This window comes from Chrysoperla carnea, chromosome 4 (assembly GCF_905475395.1).
Source record: "Chrysoperla carnea chromosome 4, inChrCarn1.1, whole genome shotgun sequence".
Taxonomy (NCBI): domain Eukaryota; kingdom Metazoa; phylum Arthropoda; class Insecta; order Neuroptera; family Chrysopidae; genus Chrysoperla; species Chrysoperla carnea.
The window spans coordinates 32,947,883-32,966,112 of NC_058340.1; the positions used below are offsets into that span (position 1 = coordinate 32,947,883).

An 18,230-nucleotide genomic window follows, 5' to 3' on the forward strand; every position below is an offset into this window, starting at 1 on the left:
AAGTATACATATAATGAAAATATTTATGCATAACCATTTTCCATGGTAGTGTAACCATTTTCTATGGTATATACATGATTTCAATATGATAGCTGTGGTGTATATACCTACTTCTGTAGGTATATACTTCTCATTGAAATTGTAAGTGGAATGTGCAGCACTTTTCTATGTGCTACGAATTAAATATAGGAGGGATCGCATATCTGTATCAGACTAATACAAATGTTTATAGTTTTATATCAGAAATATTATAATACTCAAATATTATGTATGTTATCAATATCTTTTGTACAATTTGGTTCAATTATATTGATACATTATAACAGACTCCACTTTGAGTTCATTTCATGCAAAGCAGTATACAAACCCATTCGACAATAAAGGAAAGTGTAGCAATAATGACATATATTTCCGAAAGCTAACGATTTTCGAAAAAATCTTTTAAATATAAGAATGTTATGTTTTGTATGAGGTTCAACCCTAGTAGCTATTGGTTAAGGCATAACCAATTTCGTTCGCGATATGCCTAGGGTAGCGGGCTCGATTCCCGCCGTCACAACAAAAATTAATTTAATAAATAGTTGTGATAGGTTGGTGTATTGCATGGTATATGTATGAAGGAGGTGCACTCAGCCTCCGAATATAATTGAGGAGCTGATAAATGAGATTATCAGCGGAAAATGTGGTAAAACACATATGGTATCACAATGGGCTGTATAGCCTAAGTGTGTCCTTCGTGGACAGCCAATATAACGTAACATAGCCTAGCCTATGAGGATCAACTTTAAAGTGTTATTCTATCTCTTACTTTGTAGGATCTAAATTGACTATTTAAGCAACCCAAAGAACTAGTTCCAATCTGAACAGAATGTCCCCCACCAGATTCTGCAACTTTTGTCAAGTTATGTTCTTATCAAAAAACAGTAAAATACCAAATGGTCGATTTAATGATGAGACAGAGAATCTTAACACTTAAATAGGAAATAGCAAGATAAGTAATTTGAAACTAAAGTGTAAAACTTTATACATATAGTAACACACAATCTTTTATAATGTGTTCAAGAATCAAGAAGAGTCAAGTTTGAAACCAAATTCAAGTAAGTTTGACTACATATTTTGAAGTTCATCTGATTTTTTTTCAAATTGCTTCGTGCTAAAAATTTACACGCTTCTCCCCCAAAGTATGTTTTAATTGACGGTACTGTTTTAGAGGAAAATTTGTGCCTCGTAAACCACCTGGCTCTGCCGTTCTATGTAAGCTTTCGTTCTATGCATTTTTATAATTTGAGGCATGTAATAGTTAATTTCTCATTAAGACTTAAACTTCGTTGTTTGTAAACTATCGATAATTAAAGAATAAATTATTAATAATGACGAAAATTAATTTATCAATAATGCTTCCATTTTTACGATAAGTTTGAAAAATTTTGAGAAAGAAATTTAATGTAGTTTGTTTTAACGAAACACTACTCTAATTCATATTTGATGTGGTAAATTCACGGCACGATATTATCTCATGTAGTCAGTTATCAACCAATGGCAAAAGATTAAATGAATAAATTCAGTAAATGAAAATATAAGATATCAAAGGTAAGAAATCAAAGTTGCATTAAGATTGTGCGCCATTCAAATCGCATGCAGTTTTATTATAAAAAAAGGAGACAATTTAATTCAGATATAGGTAATTAAAAAGTAATTAGGCATTGGTACACATTTTTCAAGCATGATTATTCGCTCCGAGCGTGAATTTCGTTTCCATGACAACGATACACTACTTTAATTATAGAATTAATGGATGCATATATAATTGTGTGGATTGCATTGAAAACTTACATTTAAAATTTAATATTCTTGTTTCACAAATTTAAATAAATAATTATGATAATTTACATTTGAAAAATAACATTTGTACAATTTGATTTCTTATTTTCACAATTTTTAATGCATTAAGTTTAATTAATTAGTGTTTTTCAATCATTTTAATTTGACAGTTTCTATATCATTAACATGTAAAGAATTGCAAATTAGTCATAACAGCCCACTTTATCTCCAAAATTTTTCACTTAAAGCGCTGGCATCGATTTTATTATCCCTACCATGACTACGCACACAACGAATACCTATAATTCTAACATATTATAGGAAAGTCGTTATTAGTTAATAATTCCTACAAAATATTTTCGTATTATTTTATAAAATTCATAATAATAATAAAATCGATGACGTTTGCTTAATATATTTTCAACAATAGCACATAGAAGTTATTCAGTATGATATTAGCTATTAGATCGACAGCCCATAATGAAGTTGAAAACCGAAATTGTAGCCGCAGTTCGAGAATTTCGATAGTCTACTTTTTTTTGTCTGTCATATGTGAAAAAGGTAGTTAATGACAACCCAGTGCGTAAAAAATATGACAGAAAGTTTGTCTGTCTTAAAGAAAAAAAAAAGTTTTGTTTTTTACAAATGAATTTCATTTTCCAATTCTTTCGACGGTTGCAAATTTGCTACCATTTTTTAAATTTTAGGCATTGTATCATTTTGATATGGTCATAAATAATTACTATGGAAATGAGTGTCAAATAAACCTGGTTTAATTCATTTCGAAAAGTGAAATGTATAGGTAATTTAAAACAATAATTGAAAAGAACAAAATCAACTTAAATATTTCAATTTCAATTAAAATATTTCCAAAAATTTGTCCCAAAAATGATAGCTCTCTAAGTATCGTTTTCATCACATCTGATGTCTTTGACCATCACTTTTATATTGATTTAAGAAGGAGTGTTATAAGTTTTAAGTGTTTATCTGTGCGTCTGTGTGTTTCTCAGTGATATTGTAGCCTCTAAACGGTCGAACCGACTTAATTGAGAACATTTTGTAGCTAAGCTTCCAAAAATCGGTTTACAAGGAATAAATCCCATTCTTTTCATTTCAAAAGAATCATGGATATTTTGCTTGGATATGGTATCCCGGTCTAAATAGTAATAGGCATAGCAGGCAGCAGCAATATGGTAGTACATTGTATGGTATAGTAATTGTTTCTCAAAACCACATATTTTATAATATTCGTTTCTCGTATATGACATTTATATTTTGTTATTTGTTCTATTGTCATCAACAGATATTATACACTCACAAAATATGAACTATTGGTTTTCTCAAATTTATATATATTACATATATTTTACGCCCTTTTGCATATCTCACATGAAGTTGAATATTTTATTCACGGTATTCCAACACTGTGTGTTGATAACCGCCGACTCAATCAAAAAGAGGTGTTTTTTTTGTGTGCTATTTCTACCAGTAGGCTAGTAGATGGTTGTGAAGTAGGAGTTTACCATGTACGATAAAATAAATCCTTCAAAACTACGATAAGAGTGTTTGATTAGTGATCTGACGAGGTATCTATCGTCTTAAATCGTACGCAAAGGTATACTTGTCTAAGAAACCATCTCACAAATCTGAATATACTATAAAAAGCATAACTCGAATTGCTAAAAAAACTGGATTTTTGTGTTTTTAGGTTGTACATAGCTTTCAATCCAATTTCCATTCAAATCGCTGACAAATGTTTTTTCGTACATTTCTAACAGGTCTTAAGAAAATCACATAAAACTGAAAATAAGTTTTTGTTCCCGATTTGGATAAAATTCATTGCTTCAATAAATTGATATTAAAATAACGAAAATTTTGTGTATATGATGATCCTTTGAGTTCGAAATATTGTCTGAAATCGTGTATGAAAACAGTGTCGCATTTACAATTGCTGTTGCCATTAGCCAAATTTTGGAGGAGGCACACTTAAGCAGGTCTTCGTAAACATCTATCTGGAACAACCCTTTGATTAAAAATTTAACTGCATTGTTCTATTTACCATCTATTTATCCATTTTTTTTTTTTTTTTTTTAGTTTTCGTAAATCTTCTTGGAGCCTCACACGGAAGCTCTTTGACAGAAAATGTTCTTTTAATGTGAATGTGAAAATAAATGAAAACTAAACTTATACTTTGACGGAGATCCCTAATCTATTGCCTAGGCTGCCTAAATAGTAAACTCTATTTATAATATATGTATGGTGCCAAAGGTTTATTTGATTTTTATGAAAGGGATTCTTATTTAACTTTCTGTTGGCACCCTGGTAGCTCAGTTGGTTAAGGTGTAACCAATTCCGTCCGCGGTATAACCAGGGCAACAAAAATTAATTTAATTAATAGTTGTGGCGGGCTGGAGTAGTGCATGGTATATGCATAAGGAAGTGTACTCAGCCTCTGAAATTGAGCAGTTGATAAATGAATTTATCAGTGGAAAAGGTGGCAAAACACTATATGGTATCACAATGGGCTCTATAGCCTAAGTTTCTCCTTCATGGACAACCAATATATCCTAACCTAACAACTAAGTATATGATTATGAACTGTATATTATTTGAGTGCGATTTAGGAGCACTATTTACTGTTGGTAATGGAGGATTAATTTATCGAGATTCTACTGTTGCAACATTGTAACCGATATAAATATAAAAAATACACTACAATATTCGATACCCTTTTTTACATATTCACATAGTTTCACTGTTCAAATAGCAAATACCTAATGGAATAATACTAATGTTTTAGTTTTCTGAACAATTCTCTACCATTTAACACATAAATTGTTTATTTTACCCATTCATCTCAGTATACTTACTCGTAGTATAGAAAATATTCATTAATTTCATACAATGTTCAAGATTAATGAATGGTCAAATAAATATTTAACCCGTAGGAAGCGAGGGTGGCGTTAATTCTATTGTTCTTCATTGTTGTACACTTACAATCATGCACATGGTATGGATATCCTTCCTTGTTTTAGTGATAATAATTGGGAATGTATTTGACATGGAATTTTGATGTATGGAAAAAAGATGTGTTCGAGTATTTGTTATGGTATATTGGTGACATTAATAAGTTTACCAAAATTAATTTTGGCATTTCAAGTTTAATATATATTCATTTTTAGTGTCTAAAAAGGCGGTTAGTAGTATTCTACGAGAATTTAGTAATAATAGTAGTAGCACCGTACTATCTTATTTCTCGTTCAAAGATCTTTCCTATCAAAATCTCACTATTTTCTGTCTCCATCAAAATTCAGTCTAAAAGATATACAGTATGGGCCATTTTAATCTATCCACCTAAATATCTTCCCAAGAAAGCTCTCAATAAAGAAAATCTCAACAATACTTATAGCCTGCTTAGTAGAAAGTGAATTTATAAATGAGCAACATGGATCAATTGGATCTTGGGTCCATAGGACCCATCTTGTAAACCGCAAGAGAGAGAACAAAAGTTCAAATGTAAATAATATTCTTTTAAAAAAAATAAACAAATTTTGATTGAAACCGTGAGTTAAACAATGAACAGAACATTGAATATCCAGTTCAAGTTTAAATTAAAAATAATCCTTAAATTCCTTAAATGGACCCTATGCTTGATAGGTAACTTTTGTTAAGACTTTGTTTCATTAAAGGCATCCCTGGGGAAATAGTTGGTGCATAAATTAAAGTGACCCTCTTGAACCTACAACCTACCATCTGATAGTATCCATGTTTTGTAAAGTCTTGTCCTTTGTGGTTTTTTAAAATTCGCCACATGATCGTTTCCAATAACTTTGGAGCAATGAATGCTGTATAAAAAAGACTGCAGAATCTTTCTTTCAATTTTCCTCTGATAGACTCAGAGACTATGATTATATAATGTAAATTACTGAAAATTAGACTTAAAATATGTCTAGAAACCCGTCAAACAATAAATCTGAAAGATGAAGGTATTTCAAGTCAAATATTTTGGATTTGTTCAGCAATTTCTTAGTCAATGTTACCAGTATCCCAATTGCGAAGAATGTATTATATATTTGCACTATGCTTTATTTACTCGGACGTTCTATCCTCCAGAAATATGTCAAAGATATTGATTTTTATATGCCTTAGTTATTCATATTTCAAACAATTTAATCAAAGCAATGAAAAATTTTTATTCACGAAAATTTACAAAGGAGAGTTTATCATATACTCCTACAAATTTTAGCTATCTTTCTTCCTCAATATTTTCTTTTATTTAATAGTTTTCACCTTCTTCAAATATCTTAAATGTTCACCAAACAAAAAAGAAAAGTTCAAAATTTATTGAAGCCATTAATATAAAAATTTATTTATCTTCATGGTTCGTTATTGAATCATTCTTTTCAAGTACGAATATATTTTTTACACCACACATTGTTCTTGACTGACACTTCATGACCATGTCCAATATTTCCAGTGAATTTATGGTATAACCTTGATTAACATATACACATTTGCAACACTTAAAAGAGGTCCTCCTCTTTATACAAGACATGAAAACTAGGTATATAACACCATCAACAAAAAGACATTGAATTTGCATATGTAATTTATTTTATAAAATTTTATATTGAAAACTTACAATTTCTACGTTGTAATATGCTAAGAGCAAGTACAAAAATGTTCGAAGTACTGTGGACTTCGACTAATATTTTTGAATTAAGTAGATATTTTCATCTATTAAGTACATATAATGTTTAATATAAGCTTAAAGATACGTATTTTGATCTATTAAGTGCCTATATTGTTTAATATAAGTTTAAAGATACTTATTTTGATCTATTAAGTGCCTATACTGTTTAATATAAGTTTAAAGATACTTATTTTGATCTATTAAGTGCCTATACTGTTTAATATAAGCTTAAAGATACTTATTTTGATCTATTAAGTGCCTATATTGTTTAATATAAGCTTAAAGATACTTATTTTGATCTATTAAGTGTATATATCTACACATATAAAAATAGAAGCTGACCGATCGATCAACGCACAGCTGAAACCGCTGAGTCTAGAAGCCTGAAATTTTGTACACACGTTCCTTAAGTAACGTAAGTGAGCACTAAGAATTTAATATTATTCCCTAAGGAGCTCAAAAGGGGTATGAATTTTGAAACCCTTTGAACAAAATCGAGAAAAACGCAAAATAAAATTTTGTTTTGGAATTTGATGAATCTCGGCAGATGGGATAATTTTGATCCAAAAAGTAAAAAAATCCGGTTAATTTAATGATTGGACCTACAGAAAATTACAATGTCAGCATCATGGGCAAAACTTTATTATTCAACAAGTTAGAATGCATAAAATTGTGAACAAAAGGAAGGATAAGTGAGGGCTATAACGGGATAGTCTTTGTTTTTAAAGCAGAAATTGACCAGCAAAGCGAGCGCGTATCTGCATTGGTTATAAATGTCTACACAGCGGTAAAGATATTCCTAGTTAAAGGAGAAAAGAAGCAGATAAAAGTAAATAAAAACTTAAGCCGAAATTTTGTCGAATCGTTTGCAGAAGTCTATTCTGGCAACCCTATTTTCAGTACATTTTTCATGGTTAGAGCCCTTGTTTCACTTATAGTCACTTTAATTGCCTTCTTCAAAGTCTTAATTGCCTCTGATTTACCAACATGCAATTCAATTCTTCGAGTGTAAATTAACTCATTTCGTTCACTGACAATATAATCCTAAGTTTCTGTCACTTACAAAACACAATTTTAAAGCCCTGAAAGGTGAAATAACCACTAGATCAATAAAGAACCACCATTTATAGGAAAAACTGGGTCATTAACTTTTTTTAAAACATAAGCCTGCTTATGATTGCCATATTTGACTACTTGACGCCTTTAATGATTTCGCCAATACTAATGCAAGAAATTTAATAATGTATCACAAAAATTTGGCATGCCTGGCTCTCGGTTCATATGTAATATATTTTAAAATTTTATATATTAAAAACTAATAGCGTATGTGATAAAAAAAGTATTTCATATGTGATGTGTTATTAAAAGTTTTTACTTAATAATCTAAGTATAGATTGAATTGAAATTCAATTGAAAAATATTAATTTAAAACACGACTTATCACTATAATCTAACCCAACAACTGGCAACTACACAATTATTATGTTTCGTGTTCTATCACAAATTGGAATGAAGTTGGCATTGTATGAATATATTCTTTATTGAAAATTATTTTACGGTTATATTCATGGTATTCATGCTGGTAGTTCTCGATTGTTTCTTGCAGGGATTAGACACAATTGTGATGTCCAAAGAGATTTTGTTAAGTGAGGTTTGTAATTTTGGTTTGCTATACACACTCCTTTCTCTCTCGAATTATTACAACCTAAAGTCCTTTCGGTTGTAATAATTCGAACAATTGGGACTTTTCTGGCTTCCCAAAGCAGTTACTATCTTTTTGAGCATAAACTCTGCTGGTTTTACGTCCCGTGGACAATTGTATTAATAACAATAAATAATAATAATGGGGTTTAACCTCCGTTTCTCTGACATATATGCCTATAACAGAGGCTACCCACACCATTATTATACAATTACATTTATGATGTGGGTGGAATCGGTTACTTCGTTCTTATCCAAGCGACGACAATGTGATCAATTCTACTGCCTCATACCGCTCGGCCTTTTAGGCTCAAGAAGATTGTATTCCATCAAAGCTATTCTTTTTTATTTTCCTAGCCTTTGCACTTATTGTATCACTTTCCATTTGTGTACAGTCTCATGTAGATAACCACTCCGGGGATAATACACAAAAGCAATTTCCTGAATTACAGTGGCAAAGTTTTTTCTCTCAATCTACGACGTTCTTCCATATCTTTTAGTGTTTAACCGTGATAATTTAAGCTTCTTTAGTGATAAGTTTACTACGCCTGCACTACTGTTGTCTTTACCCACCCGTTGTTGTATCTGCTCTTGTATCCCCTTCAGAAGTTCATATTCGTATTTTATCACTTTCGAATACCGTTGGTAGTTGCAACTTTGAATATTTTCTCTTAATTTAACTTCTTCTGTGATGAGAACTCAGTTCATTTGATGCCCGGTTTTTGGAGACCCTAAGAACATTTTGGCTTATTTACTCTACTGCTTCTAGTGCTAATTCACAATTGATCTCCGATTCTTTCATGGAGGATAGAAGACCCAAAGAAGTGTAAACAGAAAATTTGTTCTTGAATTGATTAACAATTATCAGCAGGAATAAACTTATTATTTCACGATAGAGAAAAACTAATGGAAAATATTGTTTTTTTTTTGGGTAAGTAAACTAATACCTAATCTGCTCAATGCATGTAATTTTTATTGAACATTTAAAATAACAACAAAGACACACGCATGTGCTTTGTTTATAAAAAGCATTACTACACAATAACAATATATAAATCAAAATAAATATTATAAAACACAAACTTTTATAAAGTTGAAATTCATTTTTATAGTATTCATCATAGATCATTGACGCACAAATGCGTCTGACAAGAAGACACATTACATTACAAATACATCATATTATAGAGACTAGAGAGACCAATATTCATTCCAATACACAATTTATATATATACTGGAGTAAATCTAAGCAAAAAAAGGCTGTTATATGGATTAAAAGTTCGAGCAACGAAACTTTGGGGTTTTTCTTTTCACATCAAAATAAGTATTTTTTGAAATTTTTTACTTTCGCGGAGTGGTGCAACATGTTTAAAAAACAAAATGGCGTCAAAAATGAAATTTTTTTCAGAAATTTTATCATTTTTATTTTATATTCGCAAAAGGAGGCATCGGTGCATATCCAAATTTGGTAGGTTTGTAGTCCATGTTAAGAACTACTCCTCATAATTTTTTGGTGGGGTTTCGTCCCTTCCCCTCCCAGTTATATATATATGTATACATACATATGGTAAAACAGTTCATTTGACTATAAATTGAAAAATATTCGATTGATTTTAATGAAACTAATATCAATAGTAGGTTTTATTACTTACAACTTTCGGTTAAAATTTTAGCGAAATCCGTTAAATAGTTCGGCCAAAATTTCCAATTTAGGAAATTGTTTAAAATGGCTGCCATTTTATGCCATTTTGTCCTACGAGGTTAAATTTTTTTTTAAATTGTAGCATTTTTTATTATCTTTCGATTTTATAATAAGTGGCTTACCCGTAAAATGACTCCTTTATCCATATTTTTGCGAAAAACGGAAAATTTAGCACTTTCTGGAAATAATTGTTTGGGGGGTGTATGGACTGGCTTTGGGGGGTGTTTTTTACTTTGGCATGAGAAAACTATTTTTAAAAGAGGTTCATATGGTTTAAAGCAAAATTTTTAAGTTTTAACCCCCGCGCTGTAAGGGGGAAGGGGTGTATGAAATAAATGTGTCTTAAAAGATTTTAAAAAGAGGTCAAAATAGTTTAAAATGCTAAAGTAACCCAAAATTTTAGATGCTTTTATTAATATAGCACTTTTTACAACATCCTCCCCTTCCCCTCCCGCTTTCATATTTTTTTCAAATTCAAAATTTTTATGACGTATAAAGGGGTTTTTGGGTCGCTGATCTCGAATTTTGCAATAGATTATCAAAAACAATTGTAACATTTTTAGGGGGTGTACTTATTTGGGCCAAAAGTTCGAGATCAGCGACCCCCAAAACCTCTTTATACGTCATAAAAATTTTGAATTTGCAAAAAATATGAAAGCGGGAGGGGAAGGGGTGGATGTTGTAAAAAGTGCTATATTAATAAAAGCATTTAAAATTTTGGGTTACTTTAGCATTTTAAACTATTTTGACCTCTTTTTAAAATCTTTTAAGACACATTTATTTCATACACCCCTTCCCCCTTACAGCGCGGGGGTTAAAACTTAAAAATTTTGCTTTAAACCATATGGACCTCTTTTAAAAATAGTTTTCTCATGCCAAAGCAAAAAACACCCCCCAAAGCCAGTCCATACACCCCCCAAACAATTATTTCCAGAAAGTGCTAAATTTTCCGTTTTTCGCAAAAATATGGATCAAGGAGTCATTTTACGGGTAAGCCACTTATTATAAAATCGAAAGATAATAAAAAATGCTACAATTTAAAAAAAAATTTAACCTCGTAGGACAAAATGGCATAAAATGGCAGCCATTTTAAACAATTTCCTAAATTGGAAATTTTGGCCGAACTATTTAACGGATTTCGCTAAAATTTTAACCGAAAGTTGTAAGTAATAAAACCTACTATTGATATTAGTTTCATTAAAATCAATCGAATATTTTTCAATTTATAGTCAAATGAACTGTTTTACCATATGTATGTATACATATATATATAACTGGGAGGGGAAGGGACGAAACCCCACCAAAAAATTATGAGGAGTAGTTCTTAACATGGACTACAAACCTACCAAATTTGGATATGCACCGATGCCTCCTTTTGCGAATATAAAATAAAAATGATAAAATTTCTGAAAAAAATTTCATTTTTGACGCCATTTTGTTTTTTAAACATGTTGCACCACTCCGCGAAAGTAAAAAATTTCAAAAAATACTTATTTTGATGTGAAAAGAAAAACCCCAAAGTTTCGTTGCTCGAACTTTTAATCCATACACAAGGCGTAATTTCACTCTACTAATAACAAAACAATACAAACTCACTCTAGTTTATATGTGAAGTGAACGTATTTTCATACACACACAATTCAGAGTGAATGCAGCGCCATTTTGAGTTGAGGCAAGCGCAAAGTCAGTTGTCGCTCAGCTCCGGACCACAGACAGCCAAGTCCGGACGAGTGTTAGTTAGTCTAGTATAACAGCACACATTTCACGTGGTGGTTGTTGCAAGTGGTGTTCCGTACCGCTAAAATATAAAATATATACATATAATATAATCTTATTGTTGAGTATAATACTGTATAAATTCTATATATTCTATACTGCTGATATTGAGAGAGAACATGATGATTTGAATTGGTAGTATCATCTTGTTTTTTCATGTTTACAAATGTCTAAAGTGACAATTTTCTGTTATGACAATTATTTTAGTGGGTGTTAAATGCAATTATCTTATTGGAATTTATTCAATATATTGGTAAGCATTTATTGTTTATCAATTTATACAGTTTTTCATTCAACATTTTTGATAAAATCATAATTTGACATTTATATGTACACACGTTGTTTTTTTATGTTTTTCTGTCATTTCAAGGGTTGCCAACAATTAATTGTCTCAATGCTTTTTTGACAAGCTAGCAATACAGTTGATGTTCTTTTTTCTTTTATTTTTTTAAATTTTTTTAAACATTAAAACAAAATAGAAGCTACCAATGAAGTTAATGTTCTTTAATTATTTTTCATATAAAAGATGGACAAGTTTTAAAACGCTACAAATGAAGTTGATATAATAATTATTATTATATAAAAATTTGACATTTATATGTGTACACGTTGTTTTTTTGTTTTCTGTCATTTCAAGGGTTGCCAACAATTGTCTCAATGCTTTTTTAACAAGCTACCAATACAATTGATGTTCTTTTTTTAATTTTTTTCTAAACATTGAAGCTACCAATGAAGTTGATGTTCTTTAATTATTTTTTAACATTATTTAAAATGGACAACTTTTAAAAATCTACAAATGAAGTTGATATAATATTAATTATTATTATATAAAAAATAATACCATATTTTTTAAACCGCATAATGGTAACAGTTTGAATTTTATAATAAAAACATATTATATTTCCATCAAGAATTGTATTTTAAGTACATTGACTTGAAGTAACTTAATATTATTTATTTCTTATCGAGTTAATCTTTTATTATTATTACAAAAAAAAAAAGTGATATTTAATATATTGTAAAGGTAAAAACAAAAGAAATAAATATTATTGAAGTATGTATTATTAAAAATTATTAAATGAAATAATAAATAATACATAATGATTTATTATTTGTTATTACGATTTTTTAATTATCAATTCTCATTGATGTAATTAAACACTGCGCGAAATTGTACGTCAATTTTCACCTTGCGATAAAATTAAGGTCATTTGATTTTGGATCTGCGCTGCAGGGTGCATGTAATTACCTCGTTTTTTTTTTGCAATCGAAGCAAACTTGCATAACGTCTGTGTTTTTTATTGCTTTTGTTGTTTTTAATTAAAAAAAAGTAATAATCTTTTCTGCTTAAAATCATTTTAGAATGAAAAAAAATTGGACTGTGCCCGGAAGACAGAAACACTTTTGTTTTCAAAATGTTATTGTTTTAGACGCGCTTAAAAAATCGTGCGTTTTTGCGAGTGTAATAAAAAAAAATAGAATTCTTTAGTTTTTTTTTTTTTTAAAAAGAAGAGATGAGTGGCCCTGGAGCCATAACGAAGTATCCTCTTGTTGTACAAAACAACTTGAACAAACAAAAAACAACTGAGTGATGGTAGATAATGCGCATACTCTTAAGAGTACATCATAAAGCTTCCATTCATAATAACAATAATAAATTTCTAATTTTGTGTATTCTATGAGACGGAAATCCAGTTGTGAAATCAACGGTGGATTTTTAGTCAATAAAATGTACTGTACTTCTGCTAAGACATCCTTCAATCAGAGGATCTGTTAAGATAATTGTTTTCTTGCATTCCGCTTAAAACGCTTACTTAACAGATTGCACTTAACACGATGAATTTCTTTAATCCAAAGTTATAACGGATAAGCAAATTACTTTGCAGCAAACAGCTTTAGTATTTGTAACGCTTCAATAGAGATCGACTTGATAGTACTTAAATCACAATAAGGTAGTCCACGGTCAGCCACCTATTTAGAACTGTTCTTTTCAGATTAGGAAGATATTTATCATCGAATTATTTCCATTCAAAAAAGTGAGTCAGTCGTCTAACAAGAACTGGACGGTGATAGAAAATTAAAATCATCGTTAATTCTCTCTTTCGCCCATGTGTTCGTCATTTAGATTGGTGGACTGCTTCCTGAATATTCATACTTTCTACTTGTTGAAATCTGTTTATCTTTCAATAGAGAGACATTCCTTTCCATACTTTATACTGCACTTTCTAAAAAAACTTTTATTTAGAAAGGGAAACACCTTTTTGTTTATTGCTGCTTGTTGTCGATAGCTTTATGTTAGCTCCCTGGTAGGTCATCTGTGGCCTGAACTGGTGTTACTTTGACATTTGTCGAAATTTAATTTAGAGAATATATAGAAGTATACCTAGATTAGAGACATTATTGCCTATCAAGTATCAAAAAGGATTGCAATACATGTCACAGCGAATATCTTTTTCTATCACTTCTGGCTTTGTATTTGTGTTGTAGCAAAAATCAGTCATTTTTTGATCTTCCAAGTTTTTATACCATGTGTATGAAATATACCTAGGTAAACTAAGTTTAGTCCCAAATTTGTAACACTTAAAATTATTGATACTATGAACAAAATTTTGGTACAGTTGTTCTTAAAATCACCTATTTAGTCCATTTCCGGTTGTTTACCTGTATGTCTGTCGTCTCCCTGTACGTCTGTCATCACGATTACTCAAGAACAAAAAGAAATATCAAGATAAAACTTTAAAGCGTGCTTAGGACGTTAAAAGTGAGGTCGAGTTCGTAAAGGAGCAACATAGGTCAATTGGGTCTTGGGTCCGTAGGATCCACCTAGTAAACCGTTAGAGATAGAACAAAATTTTAAATGTAAAAAATGTTCCTTATAAAAAAATAAACAATTTTTGTTAGAAAAATTTTTTCTTAAACGTCACTGTTTACCCGTGAAAGCGCAAATTATGCGCAAATTGTATAGTATGTATTTATTATGTGTAATGTGACAGAGTAGTCAACACTGTCTTTACATGGTATTTCAACAATTAACTCAGTCAATTGTTTGTTTTCACTTGTTTAGAAGTGATATATGGATAGCGTTCATTGTACATTTAATGCAATTATATATACAATATGATATATATTTAACGGTTATGTTTGTATTTGAATTTTTACGATATATATGTCATTTTTTTGTTTAGTGTAGAGTCGCTTTTATGAATAAATTATTGTTTTTTTTTTTTCATTTTTTTCAATAGTTTTATGTATTTTGTAATTCTCAATTGAGATGTACCTATAAATCAAAGTTTAAATTTATATTTTTTAAGTGGCTTTTTTCTCATTTTCTCGTTTTTAAAATACATTTTATGTACGTACTCGACATTTGCAAATAAAATTTACGTAAAGAGAGAAAGACCGAGCGAGAACAATAAAGTACATTATTTTATACATCAAAGTAATTATATTGTTTTCACGTTTTCGATATTACAATAGAACACAGAGAGATGCTTTTCATCGAACATGTTGTTTTAACAAATTGCAGTATTATTTCTTCTATTCTATTTTAATTTAAAATCAAATAGTAATTTGTTTTGATATTACTTACATTGTCGTACAAAGTTTTTTATTAAACATGCAATGTTCTTGTAATGGTACGAAAATCTCCTCAATATTGGGAAAATCATTAATACCGTGAAATATTTAATATAGCAGTCATAAGCAAGGTTAAACCTTAAAAAAATGCTGCGGTCTTCGGAATCATTAAACCACCAAAACAGTGGGTTATGTTTTATTTGACGGTTCATTTATACATTGGAACAGTATTGTTTTAAATTACTATGGTTTGTTTATATCCATGCAATTATTCAATGCCTGCTAAATACCTATTTATGCCTGTTATCGTAGTTCTATTTGAAGCAACCGGTTATCATACGGCAAAATGAATTTTTCAAGTGGAAAGTGCCTGATTTACTTTTGCTTTGTAAATTCATTGTCATATATATTCATTTATTTCATTTAATGTAGGTATATAAGATTAGTAGATACCCACCCACTTTGCTGCGAAATTTCTCCTTTAAAAACAAAGACTATCACGTTATAGCCTTCACTTATCCTCCCTTTTGTTCACAATTTTATGGATTTTACTTTTGGTAACTCTAACTTTTTTGAAAGTTTTGCTCATGATACTCGATGACATTGTAACTTTCTATATGTCTAATCATTAAATAAATCTGAATTTTATACTTTTTGGATCAAAATTACCCCATCCACTGAGTTTCATCAAATTCAAAACAAAAATTTTTTGTTTTAACCTCTTAAAAAAATTGCAGAAAATCGAGAAATTTTTTTTATCTCCATATTCGATAGTACTCAGTATATAAGGTAATTTTGGCGCAAAAAGTATAAAAAATCGGATGCATTTGATGACTGGTCGAATAGTTTTTGAGATACGAACTAAAATCGATCCAAATATTGCGATATCTCAGAAACGCTCTACCTACACTAACTAAAAATTAATTAAAATTTATTTATTAAAAACAATTTATATGATTTCATTCATGATGAATGAGTATTTTTATCAATATTTGATGAATTTATATCCATGTGATTATAATTATTTATGTTTGTAATGTATTTTAAATATTTAATATTAATTACTAATTTTGTACTTTTAAATTTCAACAAATGTTAATAGGTACGGCCTGAGGCAGGGAAAAAAGCAATGTTTTTAATTTTATATACATAACTGAAAAAAATTAAGTTGGATTTACACGAGTCAAGTATGGAGAGGATTATTTGTAGTGATAGAATAGAGAATGAATGCACTATTCTACCCGTGTAATGGCACAAATACTCCATAGTTAGATAAGATCTTATTATAGTGAGATATGGTCTAGCTACTCTATCTCTAGCAAGCAGGGTAAATTTGCTCGAAAGTTAAGCTTTAAAGCGTACTTTCAATGTACATAGAACTAAGAAGATTTAGCTAGATTAATCTAGTTCTTTTATTCAGTATACTTAGTAGAAAACTGCTCTATATGGTAATACCAGGAGAGTTCTATACCACTATAGGTAGAGAAATTTAGAGTAAGTTTAGTGCACAGAGTAAACAGTCCTAATCGCTCGCTGAGAGTTGAGCGCAAATACTTTATTCTATGAGACTATTCATGGTAGGGAAAAGTGACTTCACTTTATCAGTTCTTCCTTCTAAATTTGGAAGCCTCCTATTGAATTAATGTTCCTCAATGGGTATGTTTCCTTTCTGTTTGATAATTTATTTTGAAAAACTTTGATCGTTGCTTCCAATCCGGAGACACTAATCCAAAAGATAGTCAGTTTATTTTAATCTATTAAAAAATTTTTATCTATTAAAGGGACCACGCAGTTAATTGCTTAACCAAAGTACCCTTTTACAAATGAATCATAATTTACTCCTGATTTAATTAACTACTGAATTTTGAGATGTTTTTTATGTAAATGGTAACATTTTTAAAAAAAGCACTTTGAATAAAAAAACAATATTTATTACGACTTCTTCATATACCACATGCAAAAAGGGCTGTTTTTAATCATTAATTTATAGTAAACCGTACAGAGAAACGACTTGAAATTTATCAAATACTCATTAATTGACACTCAGAATTTCAGTTCTTCAACACAAGACCAAAAGTTGTTTTGGTATCGAAACACCTTAAGAGCAAAAAGCAGCTAATGAGAAAAGTACTCATTTGGCAAACTTTAGCTAATCATCCAATCTATAGAAAACCTCTTGCGTATTAGCTATAGACAAATTCCATCTTTATATAATCATTCAATTGAACTTTTTCATATGAAAATAATCTATTTTTATCGCAAATTAAAATAAAAAAAGAGCCTTAGTTTATTAAACAGTAAAATAATGATCACAAATTAATCAGATTACCGATGATTATTTGTTTGTTACTAACGAAATATAATTATGTTTACAATCTTTATTTACTGATTATACACATTTACAACAAATATACACGGAGAAAAAATTCACGGATTTTTTACGATACTTCTATCGTAATTTTTCTTTTTTAGCTGGAAAATAATTTTTACGATAAACTATCGTAAATTTTATTCTTGAAGTAATGCAACAATAAAGAAATAAAAAGTCAGGTACTATAAAGCAAATTATACAAGCTGTGTTAACAAAAATTACTGTACGAGGTTAAAATAGTAAAAATCATACATTTTATTTGATATTTTTCTACATATATTTTTTTGGAATTTAAATTTTTTTGTTAACATCACAAGTTTCTGATGAATATAGTCTAATGCAAAATTCATCCATAATTTGATGTTATTTGAATGTTCCCTCATCACAAAGTCGTGTAAAATTATACATTTTCTTTCTATAAAAAGGAGGGAATGTAATTTATCAGTAAAAAAATAAATTTCATCATGTCTGATTCATTAATGCCATAACAATGATATAGATGATATGTCGTATCGAACAATATACATAATGTCCAAAAAAATTGTAATTTATAAGTTAAAGATCTACCAACTCATTATAGTTGATAAAA

General features: G+C 29.7%; 1 protein-coding gene across 1 annotated transcript in view; it reads left to right on the forward strand.

Annotated features, from left to right (window-relative positions):
* The first annotated feature begins 11,829 nt into the window (after positions 1-11,829).
* Positions 11,830-18,230, forward strand: part of LOC123298365 (RNA-binding protein Musashi homolog 2) — a 325,285-nt gene continuing 318,884 nt past the window's right edge. Inside the window, exon 1 of the mRNA XM_044880349.1 lies at positions 11,830-11,947. The gene's annotated coding sequence lies outside the window, so the exon portion shown is untranslated. The remainder of the gene's footprint in view (positions 11,948-18,230) is intronic.